The sequence below is a fragment of the Pocillopora verrucosa genome, chromosome 4 (genome assembly GCF_036669915.1).
Source record: "Pocillopora verrucosa isolate sample1 chromosome 4, ASM3666991v2, whole genome shotgun sequence".
Classification (NCBI taxonomy): Eukaryota; Metazoa; Cnidaria; class Anthozoa; order Scleractinia; family Pocilloporidae; genus Pocillopora; species Pocillopora verrucosa.
In genome coordinates this window covers 16,341,943-16,352,557 of record NC_089315.1, presented here as the reverse complement: position 1 = coordinate 16,352,557, position 10,615 = coordinate 16,341,943, and the positions used below count along the sequence as shown (strand labels likewise).

Genomic DNA, 10,615 nt, shown 5'->3' with positions numbered 1-10,615 from the left:
CTCCGCACAGTCTTTGCCATCAACAAAATAAAAGCGACCAAAAGAATATGAAAATTCTCATGAAGTGACCCTACCTTGGTTTCCGTGATTTCCATTTGTGCTCACCGGGTGTGCTCACCGACACATTATAGCTGAAAGATCTGGTTATAAGGTTGCCAAGTCACCTTGCGAGCTGTTTCAAGGCTTCGAAACAACTATATGGCTATGGCGGAGGAAAATACATTAAAAGTTCGCCTAAAACGATTTCCTCGAGATGTTCGAGAGGAGCTTGACAAGATTGTACATCGCGGCTCATGGCAGGCGCTGACAAAAGAATTCAGAGTGGATCTTTACACCGGTTTGAAAGCTGAAGCACTAAATTCCATCCCAAATCTCGGTGATAGCAGTTATGAAGAGTTTCAGGAGGATGTGAGGATGCGAATGGAAATTTTGAAGAAGATGAAAACAGGAACGAATCAGTCATTCAAAGGGAAGAGCAAAGTTTGATTTCACAGCTTTTACGGTATACATAGTTTTACGCCATAATGCATTCCCTCTATGAGTTACAGCTGACAAGGAAGTTTTGACTCAATCACTGCAAAGATTTTGTGGTTGGACGTTCTAAAACTATGTAAAAAAGAAAAGGAACGAGCAGTAAAATAACAAACTACAGCGCAAGGATAAACTAACATTCCGCTGAAAATACCAAGAATAATAATTACCTACGCTTACCGAAAAAAACACACACATACACACACACCCAAACTAATAACAATGAATACGAATGTCCCAGAAGCACAAACACAAAAACGCAAATAAGAAGACACGGCACAATTTTTTTTGGCAACAAGTAGGGAGCGTAGCTCCCGGTGTTCTTGTCTTGCCTTGATTTAAAAAGAAATGAGAGCATCTGCAAAATTTCCTTTAAAGAGTTTGTAAACTTCTAAGTGCATTCTGATCAAAGTCCCCCGCAAAGTGTTGTGAAGCGCATTAGAGCATAGCAGTTTAGATGATGCAATATGAAAATGAAACATAATCGCCTAAAGCACTGGACAAGAACAGTAACGACTGTGCATTAACGTAACCGGCGAAAGTCAAATTAAAAGTGGACAGAATGTCAGGATGAGAATAAGCAGAGATTATGATTTGTCACTTCATGTTGACAATCCAGTGACTCTCACAATGCTGTGCGGCCGCGAATTACGTCATTGATACCAATAAATGCTCCTTCTCGTGGTGAAGAAAAAATTGAGATTAATGACCAAATACAAAGGCTTTTTTAAGGTGACATTTATCAGTTTGGTCTGAAATCATATGCGTGATTTCTAAATCAAACGAGTACGCAGCATGAGTCTGATATAAAGACACAACTATAATTTCAGACAAAATTTGCACTCCAGTCAGTTCATTTACCACTTTATTACATCCATTTTGAACTCGCAAAGTTCAGTTGCTCAGATACAGGATTTTTTAGTCTGTCTACATATTTTATTGATCCAATAGTGGGCTGGTTTGTAGAAAGTTGCAAAAGTTGTTTTTTCATTTTCCTACAATTTGATTGGTTTCTACAAACAAGCCTTGAAATCTGATTATTGGTTGTATTTTAGTAGGGCTTCCTCGTTGGCAGGGAAAAAGATGCGATTTAGAGCAAAAAGTGTTACGATTTGTAATTAGAGCCAATCAGATTAGAAAGATCATCATTGATTTCAAAATGGATGTAACAAAAATAAATGTAAAGCAGCTGGATCCAAAATATATTGTGCCTCGGTTTATGATAAGCATTTCTAAACCCCATTACACTACGCATCAACATTCCGGCGTTAGATAATTGAGTAACAAATGTCCTTTACACATTCTTGAACACGATGAGATAAATATTGGTATGGGTTATATTTAAAATTTTAACCATCTCCACTCCAATTATTTCCCACACTATTTCCGTCATGTTTTTCTGTTCTTTGTTCTTGTATCTTTTTACCTGCTTACCAACCTTTCTTGTCTACTAGTCTCCCAACCAATGAAACGCGAGCAAGTCCTTATACTGACCTCACTCAGAAACTGGGAGACCGCCTGACTGATTATGAAATGGTAGAGGATCTTATTGAGAGAGGAATGTTGGCAGAGAACGAGGATGGGACACTGTATATCCAACTCAAGTGAGAAAGTTAAAATGGGAAAGCAAGTGGTTTGTTTACAGTGACTGTGGCCTTGTAGTACTTTACTCAATATTGCACACCAAACCAAAAACATGATCAATTTAATTTATTAGGCAATTAAAGCTTAGTTAGTGTAAGTGGTGTAATTATTGTAGGCGACAACTTACTCGCAGCTGTTTGCTTTAATCATCAACGTATCATTAAAGCGGCAAAAGCTTTTGTCGCTTCGTTTGTATTCTCCAATACAATCGGATTTTATTTGTTACAGGGTAGATTTGCAGACTTCTCTGAATAAAACTTGTGTTAAAATGGTAATAATTGTGTGACATGGATTTTTATGGACAAAATGCACAAAATTTGATAAGTACAAAGATAGCCTTGAAGCTTTGTCCATTTATCACCTAAGTTGATGTTAACCTCCTCCTTATGGTATGATAAAAAAAAAATGCATAAACAGCATTTAGACATTGCGCCTTTCCACACGCGTTCAGAAAAAATGCCCTTTTGTTTCAAGATTTGACAGGCTCCTTCATCGAAGTTCGTGGCAGTGTCTGACCAAAGGGCTGGGCGTTGACGTTTTTACTGGCCTTACAGCGCTTGGACTTGACGATAATACCAATCTCACCGGTCGATCGCAGTTATCCAGAGTAAAAAAGAGACGTACAAAACATCTGATAATCATGAAGAATGCCCCGCGAGGCAAAACTCGGAGTTTTATAGGCAAGAGAAAAGATGGCTTACATAGCTTCTTCAAAAGATATTTCTCAATGCTAAATCATTCATTTATCAATTCATTTTTGTTTAATCTTTCACCTATAAAAGGGTTTCTGGACTAAAGGAACTGTAGAGTAGAGCTTCAAAAACATCGTTGTGTATGTTGACACTGACGAAGTACTTAATTACGCAAAAACTGTTTCGGGTCTTTTAAAGCTTTGTTAAATCGTTAACCTTAAAACATTAAGCTAAAATTTACTTTGCAAATAGCAGGTCATGAATGAAAAAGTGATATGAACAATGCGGTACATAAAAGAGGGACCAAAGACGACTTTTCTCATCCCGCATCCCGATGCTATTTTTCATTCCATCCCGCCATCCCGCCGCAATGAACATTTTCATACCGATCCTGCCGGGTGAAACTCAAGTTTCTCTAGTTCACCACCAACTGATGGACAAATTAGAGCCTTTACAATATTGATAAGGTACTCTCGTTACCGAGGGAAGAAAAGACTTGCTTAACGTATATTTAGCCGGCTTAAGAAACGGTTGTTTACGGTCTATATAAGCGAGACTAAAACTCCACCTGCCGAAGGACTAACATGTCCAGAAAAGTTTTCCTGGTACATCAATAAAATTCTTCAGCCGATTGCACAACAACAGAGGTCAAATCTCAAAGATACAACAGACTTTATCAACTTCATAGAAAAAAACAAAGCTTCCGTAAGAAGTGATACTCGTTTTAATGGACGTTACGAGCTTATAAACAAATATACCCCCACCCCTCTTTCCAAAGCGTCAACTAGAGAAAGCACTTAAACTGATTTTGCAGGAAAACCCATCCCAATTTAACGGACAAAGTTACTTGCAAACTCATGGAAGCGCTATAGGTACCAAAACGGCAGTAGCTTTGGTAAATATCTTCATGGCTGAAATCTAGATGCAAGTCGGGCGCTTGTTTGGAAAGCCTTCATCGACGACATAATATCTCTCTTGCACTCCAACAGATACGTCGTCAACCATTTCATTGAACAAGCAAATAATCACCACCCACCAATCAAATTTGCAGGTGAAACATCTGTTTCAGAAGCTATTTTCTTAGACACAACAATCTATAAGGGTGACAGATTCAACAGGGAGTCAGTTTCAACATGAGAACCCAATTTGAACCAACGGAGACATTCGTGTGCAATTCTACACAATGTGTCACCCACCAGGAGCACTGAAAGGCTTCGTGAAAGGCGAAGTGTTACGACTCCCCAGGACTAGTTCTTCCAAAGAAAAGTAGAGGAGAACATCAAACAGTTCAAAATGTAACTGACTGAGAGAGACTACCCGAAAAACAATCTCACAAGTGAAACTTGAACGACGTAAACGGGCCCTCCTTTAACAAGGAAAAACAAACAATAAAATCTTACCCTTTGTAATAACATAATATTATCCAACCGTTCCAAACCGTAAAGAAATTCTTATGAGCAAATGGCATTTAGTACAGCAACAACCACTGCCGAGAGAAATCTTTAAAGAACCGCCAATAATATCATACAGAAAGGGCATTCACTCAGACATACTTGTGAGAGAGAAAATTATAACGAAGGCGTGAAAACCGGAGATATTATGAAGTCGTGTAAACACTTGTAACTAATACAAAGAAAACTGGACGTACTCTGGAGTCATTTAGGCCTGTCAACCCCAGTTTGCACGGGAGTATTCATAAAGCTCGTTTCTAAAGGAAATAGATACTTTTCAATGTCTCGGTTAACGCGTAACTTGAGCTTAATTATGATCTCGCCTATACCCGTCCTCTTCCCTATCTCGCCTTGGAAACGGAGCATATCCGGGTCTCGCCTACCTATTTTCATCCCACATCTCGCCTTTAAAATTTCTCGTATCCCACATCCCACCATCCCAATTTTTCGTCCCGCATCCGACCAAGCCTGTGTTGGACCCTCATAAAAGATGTACTTTGTAACTTGTGACTTATTTATAAAGTGTCCTATGACATTCTTCAGTGCTTACAATTAGAAAGTTTGACAAGGCTGTCGGGTTTAATTTCCTCTCGATTAATCATGATTTGCGGAGTGTTCTCGATTGTCACTTTATAGGTTAATCTAAATGCCCAGCATCTCATAGTTACTGCAGATCCTTGGGAATGCTAATTTCAGTTTGATTGGATGCCAGGCCAATAATTGACTTGGAGCATCTGGGACAAAAACAAGTTTCACAGTTCGTCAGTTCGCGAACCTTTTACGCGCGAATAGATTTTTTAGCAGTTCGCTCCCAACTTCGGTCATCAGGAGCCTGTTAGTTTTACACATCACCAACCAACACTACGCCAAATGCGATCTGTGTTCCGTGTTCCGTGTTCCGTGTTCCGTGTTCCGTGATCTGTGATCCGTAAGAGCTATATATGGCTGCATGGTGTTGAGCTCACTGAATAATCGCTCACGTTGTCCAAGTGAATTCTTCTTCCAGTGAGTTTACCGCACTAAGGGGCTTGCTGATACTGAAATAACAAAAAAACCAAAAATACCCTTAGTCTATTAATAATCTTGTGTACTGAAAGCGAGTGAACTTTGACCATATTTGACTTATCGAAGGTTCAAAGTTTAGGCTGTCCACATCGCTTGATTGGTTTCCATACCACGATAAAAAATTACAATATAGCTCCGCCTCTAGGTTACCTCCTAACCTCCTTTCCCACCTCGAATATTTCGTTAGATTTCCCTTACAGTTTACTAGTACTACTTTGTGCACTTACGTAGAGGGAGTTTCAGTGTGACACTGAAGCGTCTAGGATAATAACGAAACACAATGAACGTGATGAAGGAATTTCAAACTTGTACATAGCCATACAAATCGTCTATCGAGATTGAAGAGATTTCAGTCCTACTCTGTCTGACTGAAGACTTCCTAAAGCTGTGTAAGCTTTGTTGCGAAGGTGTTGTAACAAAAGTTTAGAATAACATCACGTTGTGATGTGCACAACAGTAGCGTTTTATTGTAAGAATCAGTGGTAGTGCCGTTTCTTTTCACACCCACCTGTTAAATTCTTCTTTTATTTCTTCCACTTTGGATGGATGGCAACAGATGGCACCAGAAGACTGGGCTGGGTCAAATAATGGCGCAATATACTTGTGTCCCACTCTCATTAGGTCTTCTAGAGATACTTGAGGTATCCTTTTCAACAGATTTCTGCAGAAAAATAAAACCAATCACGAAGGGGCAATCAATATCAGAAGCTTGGTATGCTTGAGCCATGGGTTGTACGGCACAAGTACATTTCTTTCGACAACTGTGCAAATTGGCCGACTTCAAGCAGCCGAAAAAACCCAAAGTGAATGCATTACTACTACAAAAGCCAAAATCAGAGTTCCTACAAATTTCTCATCAGTGCCAGAGAACAATTTGACCCTTCATCTACGGAAACCTAACATATAGCATTGACTTGCATTTACCCTTCACATCTTAACATCAATATGCACACTCTCCCTACATTCTCTATACATTTCCTAAGGTGCTGACAAGGAGAACTTGATTAACGATCAAAAGCTCCTCAAGTTGGTGATCATTACGTTTATTCTCGTGACCTTGATGTGTGAGTTAGGAGTGATATTGTTGGGAGAAATTAGATGCTGGTCAATCTAAAGGGTAAAAGGGTTAAGGTAAGGGGGGGGGGGCTTTACGTGCTAGAATAAGAATTTCAGCCAAAAGGACGTTGCGAAGAACTGATTTGGAAAGCGGACTTCCTTTTACAACAAAAGTGAAGAACTTAAAACCATCGAAGTAAACTAAGAGGGAAACGATCTCACTCTTAGTAATCCGCTTGTTCCATTTTCATAAAACCAGGAAACTTGGATGTTAAAGACAAGCCTGTTGTAGTCAGGACCAACACCTCTAAACTGGGACATCAAACTCTATGAGGAAAAGATTACAACGCTATTAACTCTTTACACCCTAACATCAGTATGCATATTCTCCATACTGTTCTCTATACATTTCCTAAGGTGCTGACAAGGAGAATTTGTTTAATAATTAAGAGCTTCCTTGGTTGGTGATCATTTTCTTTATTCTCGTGACCCTTATGTGTGATTCGTGGGTAATACAGCAAAGAGAAATTAGATGCTTATCACTCCGAGGGTGTAAAGGGTTAACAAAAATCGAGTAATTTGGTTACCCTCCTCCTGTTACACTTTGCAGGTGTTATAACTATTGTAACTACGAAGTATCACGCGATGGTCAAGACAGCTGTGTTGTTTTATTCATAACTTAGAAGTACATCGCAAGCATTGTGACGTCATAATTACACAATTTATGACACTCTCCCGGGCCGATTAGATAAGAAATAGTATGGAATGATTAGCAAAATAGAAATATTTAAGAATAGTTTCGTAATAAATATCTTTCAGGTCAAGTATTCCTTTGATTGTTCCCGGATTCTGTGAATTGCTTTCTGAGCGGCAAGTCGTACTGGGGGGCGTTGTTTATCGGTTATAGCTTCTTTGTCTTCCTTTTCAATACTTTGTGTATTGTTCTCGCTGGATACCTCCAATGGGTAAAGTTTCTCTATAGGTCTTAACAGTGTATTACCAGAACTTATTCTTAAAGATACAGATCTGACTAATCCGTCTTTCCCTTTAAGTAAATCAGTAACGACACCTATTTTCCACTGATTACGTGGCATATTATCATGTATGAGAACAACGTCTCCTATAGAAACTGTGGTGTTGTTTGACACTTTCCTTTGATGAGCGTTATATTCACGTAGACTTGTCAGATACTCCTTTTGCCAACGTGTCCAGAAAGCCTGTATCGTTTTCTCATGATATTTTGCACTCTTTGTTAGCTCTTTTGTAGAAACATCAGGCAGAATATAGTCTGGATCTGATTCTTGGACGCTAACTCTTGTGTCTGGTAATGCCAGAAGACGGTGTCCACATAAGAAATGTGATGGGGTCAAAGGAGAGGCATCGTTAATATCCACGTAAGGGTATGTCAAGGGACGGCTGTTTAACACTGCCTCAACCTCAATGAGTATTGTGTTAAGTTCAATAATGTTTAGACAGGCTTTGCATATAGTTTTTTTGAGACATCTTTTTACTAGTCCAACAAGTCTTTCGTAGAATCCTCCCCACCACGGGGCTCGTTCTGTTATGAACTTCCATGTTATGTTATGGTTGGCGAGGAACTGTTGTGATGCATCTGGCTTGAGGACCTGATTTTTCATCGTTTGGAGTTCTTGAGCTCCAGCTTTAAAGGTTTTTGCGTTGTCAGAAATGATACATTCGGGAACTCCACGTCGACTGATAAATCTTCTGAATGCCCTAAGAAAGGCTTGGGTTGTCTGATCTTCTACTAACTCGAGGTGTACGGCTCGTATTGCGGCACAAGTGAACAGACAAACGTAAACTTTGGATGAAGTTCGATTTCCTTGGTCGCGAACATAAAGAGGACCTGCGTAATCGATGCCAGTAAATTGAAAGGCCTGTGATTGTAGAACTCTCGGTTTGGGTAGAGATGGTGTAGGTACAGATCGAAATGGTGGTCCTTGGATTTTTCTGCATGTTGTGCACTTGGAGATGATTCTTTTAACCAACTGTCGACCTTGTGGAATCCAATATGTTTGTCTTAGCTGAGTTAATGTTTCACAAACTCCACCATGCATAACCGTCTTGTGCATAGATTGGACTATCAGTGAAGTCAAATAATTGTCTTTTGGCATGAGAATGGGAAACTTTGTATCGTGGGGTAGATCTGTGTACTGTAACCGTCCGCGACAGCGAAGTAGGTCCTCAGCGTCAAGATAAAGGTTGAGTTGTCGTACGATGGCAGGTTCTTTGAATTTATCCCCGTTCTTTAGGTATGATATTTCTTTTTGATAAGTTATTTGTTGAGTTGCTTTTAGTAACAAATTTCTGGCTTCCAGCATTTCTTTTGTGGTGAGAATGTTATCATTATACGCTTCAGGTGTTTTCCACTTTCTTGCAAAGAGGACAAGAAGGGCAGTAATTCTGACTACACGTGTTAGGGTGCTGTATTTTGTTAACTCAATGATGTTCAGTATGTTGGGATTTTCTTTAATATCTGCCATAATTGTAACTGCCAATTGTGGGTTCTCGTACTCTGTGTGGATTGATGATGGTTCGGGTTGTGGAGGCCATGTGTCCTCTGGGTTTCTCAGCCATGGAGGCCCTTGAAACCATAGTTGTTTCTTCTCGTTGAACATTTTGGTATCAAGTCCCCGAGTCAACAAGTCGGCTGGATTCATCGATGTTGGGCAAAATCGCCATGTAGTCGGGGATGTTATTTCTTTTATCTTGTGGACTCGTGTACTAACAAATGGTGGTAATTGTTTAGTAGACGATATCCACGATAATACTATTTGGGAATCACTCCAGTATGTGACTTCGCATTTGGTTTTTGTAAGTTGTAGTGTCTTGGTCAGATATTCAGATAACTGCGCTCCTAAGAGTGCTTCTAACAGTTCCAGTCGTGGAAGGGTCTGTGTTTTAATAGGTGCAACTTTGGTTTTAGCCATAACGAACGCAGTGTATACTTCAGCTCCTGTTTTTCCTCTTAGGTAAGCCACTGCTCCGTAAGCTAGTTGGCTGCTGTCGCAAAATATATGAAGTTGCCGTGTAGAAATGTCTGTGAGGAAGTATGGTCTGGGTATTTCAATCGACGTCAAATTGCTGATATTGCTGATCCAGTTTAGCCATTGGTTCTCATGATCGCTTGGGACATCCTCATCCCAGCTTAAGTTCTGTTTCCATAGATCTTGGATCATGATCTTTGCTTTGACTGTAATGGGTTCAACATATCCCAGGGGATCAAACAACTTTGATGCAAAGCTGATCGTGGATCTTTTAGTAAGTTTTGTGATAGCTTCCGATTTTTTGATCATGTTTTCGAGTGAAAGGGATAGCGTATCGTTCGTTACAATTTTAGCATCCATGTGCGCTATTTCCCCAGCTCTTCGTGTGAGTCTGTCCACAAGTGCCTCTAACTCAGCGGGATCTGAATCCTTTGCAGCTATGAGTTTTTCTGCTTTTTTAAAGTCTTGCGTACAGTGTCCTTTGTAGGCTCCTCGGATCGATATCATTTTGGTTATATCCTCTGTCATCCTGGTCACGGCACCAATGTTACAACTATTGTAACTACGAAGTAACACGCGATGGTCAAGACAGCTGTGTTGTTTTATTCATAACTTAGAAGTACATCGCAAGCATTGTGACGTCATAATTACACAATTTATGACAGCAGGTAGCACACTTTCTTCTCAGACGTCTAGAAACTGTTACTATTTCTTAATCAAACACACCCACCCAATCACTAAAACTAATTGTTTCGCTTCAAAATGACTGGATAAAAATAACGAAGACCCTTTCTCTCTAAATCAAAGATAAAGATAAAAAATGACTGGTCTCTGATGAAAACAGTGTTACACACTAAGGAAAGTATGATTATAATACAAGGGGAAAAAAAAGATGGGATGTCTTGGAAAAGAGAAGCTTTGAAGTTAAGAAAACGGACATCAGAGTGTAAAGAAATGAAGGGTTCCGGAAACCAGGCACACCTCTTTGTTGCATGTTTTTGTTTAACTTTTTTAGACCTGCTGACCGTGCACAAAGTTCAGTAACATTCCAATCACCATAACCAAAATGACTAACAGAAACTTCTAATTTATTTTGTCAGTCACAGTGTTTTCCAACAGAAACAAGAGACTTTTGACGATCAAAGAGCGCTTGACGTAAACTACAGCACAG

General features: G+C 39.6%; 1 pseudogene; it reads left to right on the top strand.

The window, feature by feature from the left end:
* The first annotated feature begins 188 nt into the window (after positions 1-188).
* Positions 189-2,143, top strand: LOC136280317 (uncharacterized; annotated as a pseudogene).
* The last annotated feature ends 8,472 nt before the right edge of the window (positions 2,144-10,615 follow it).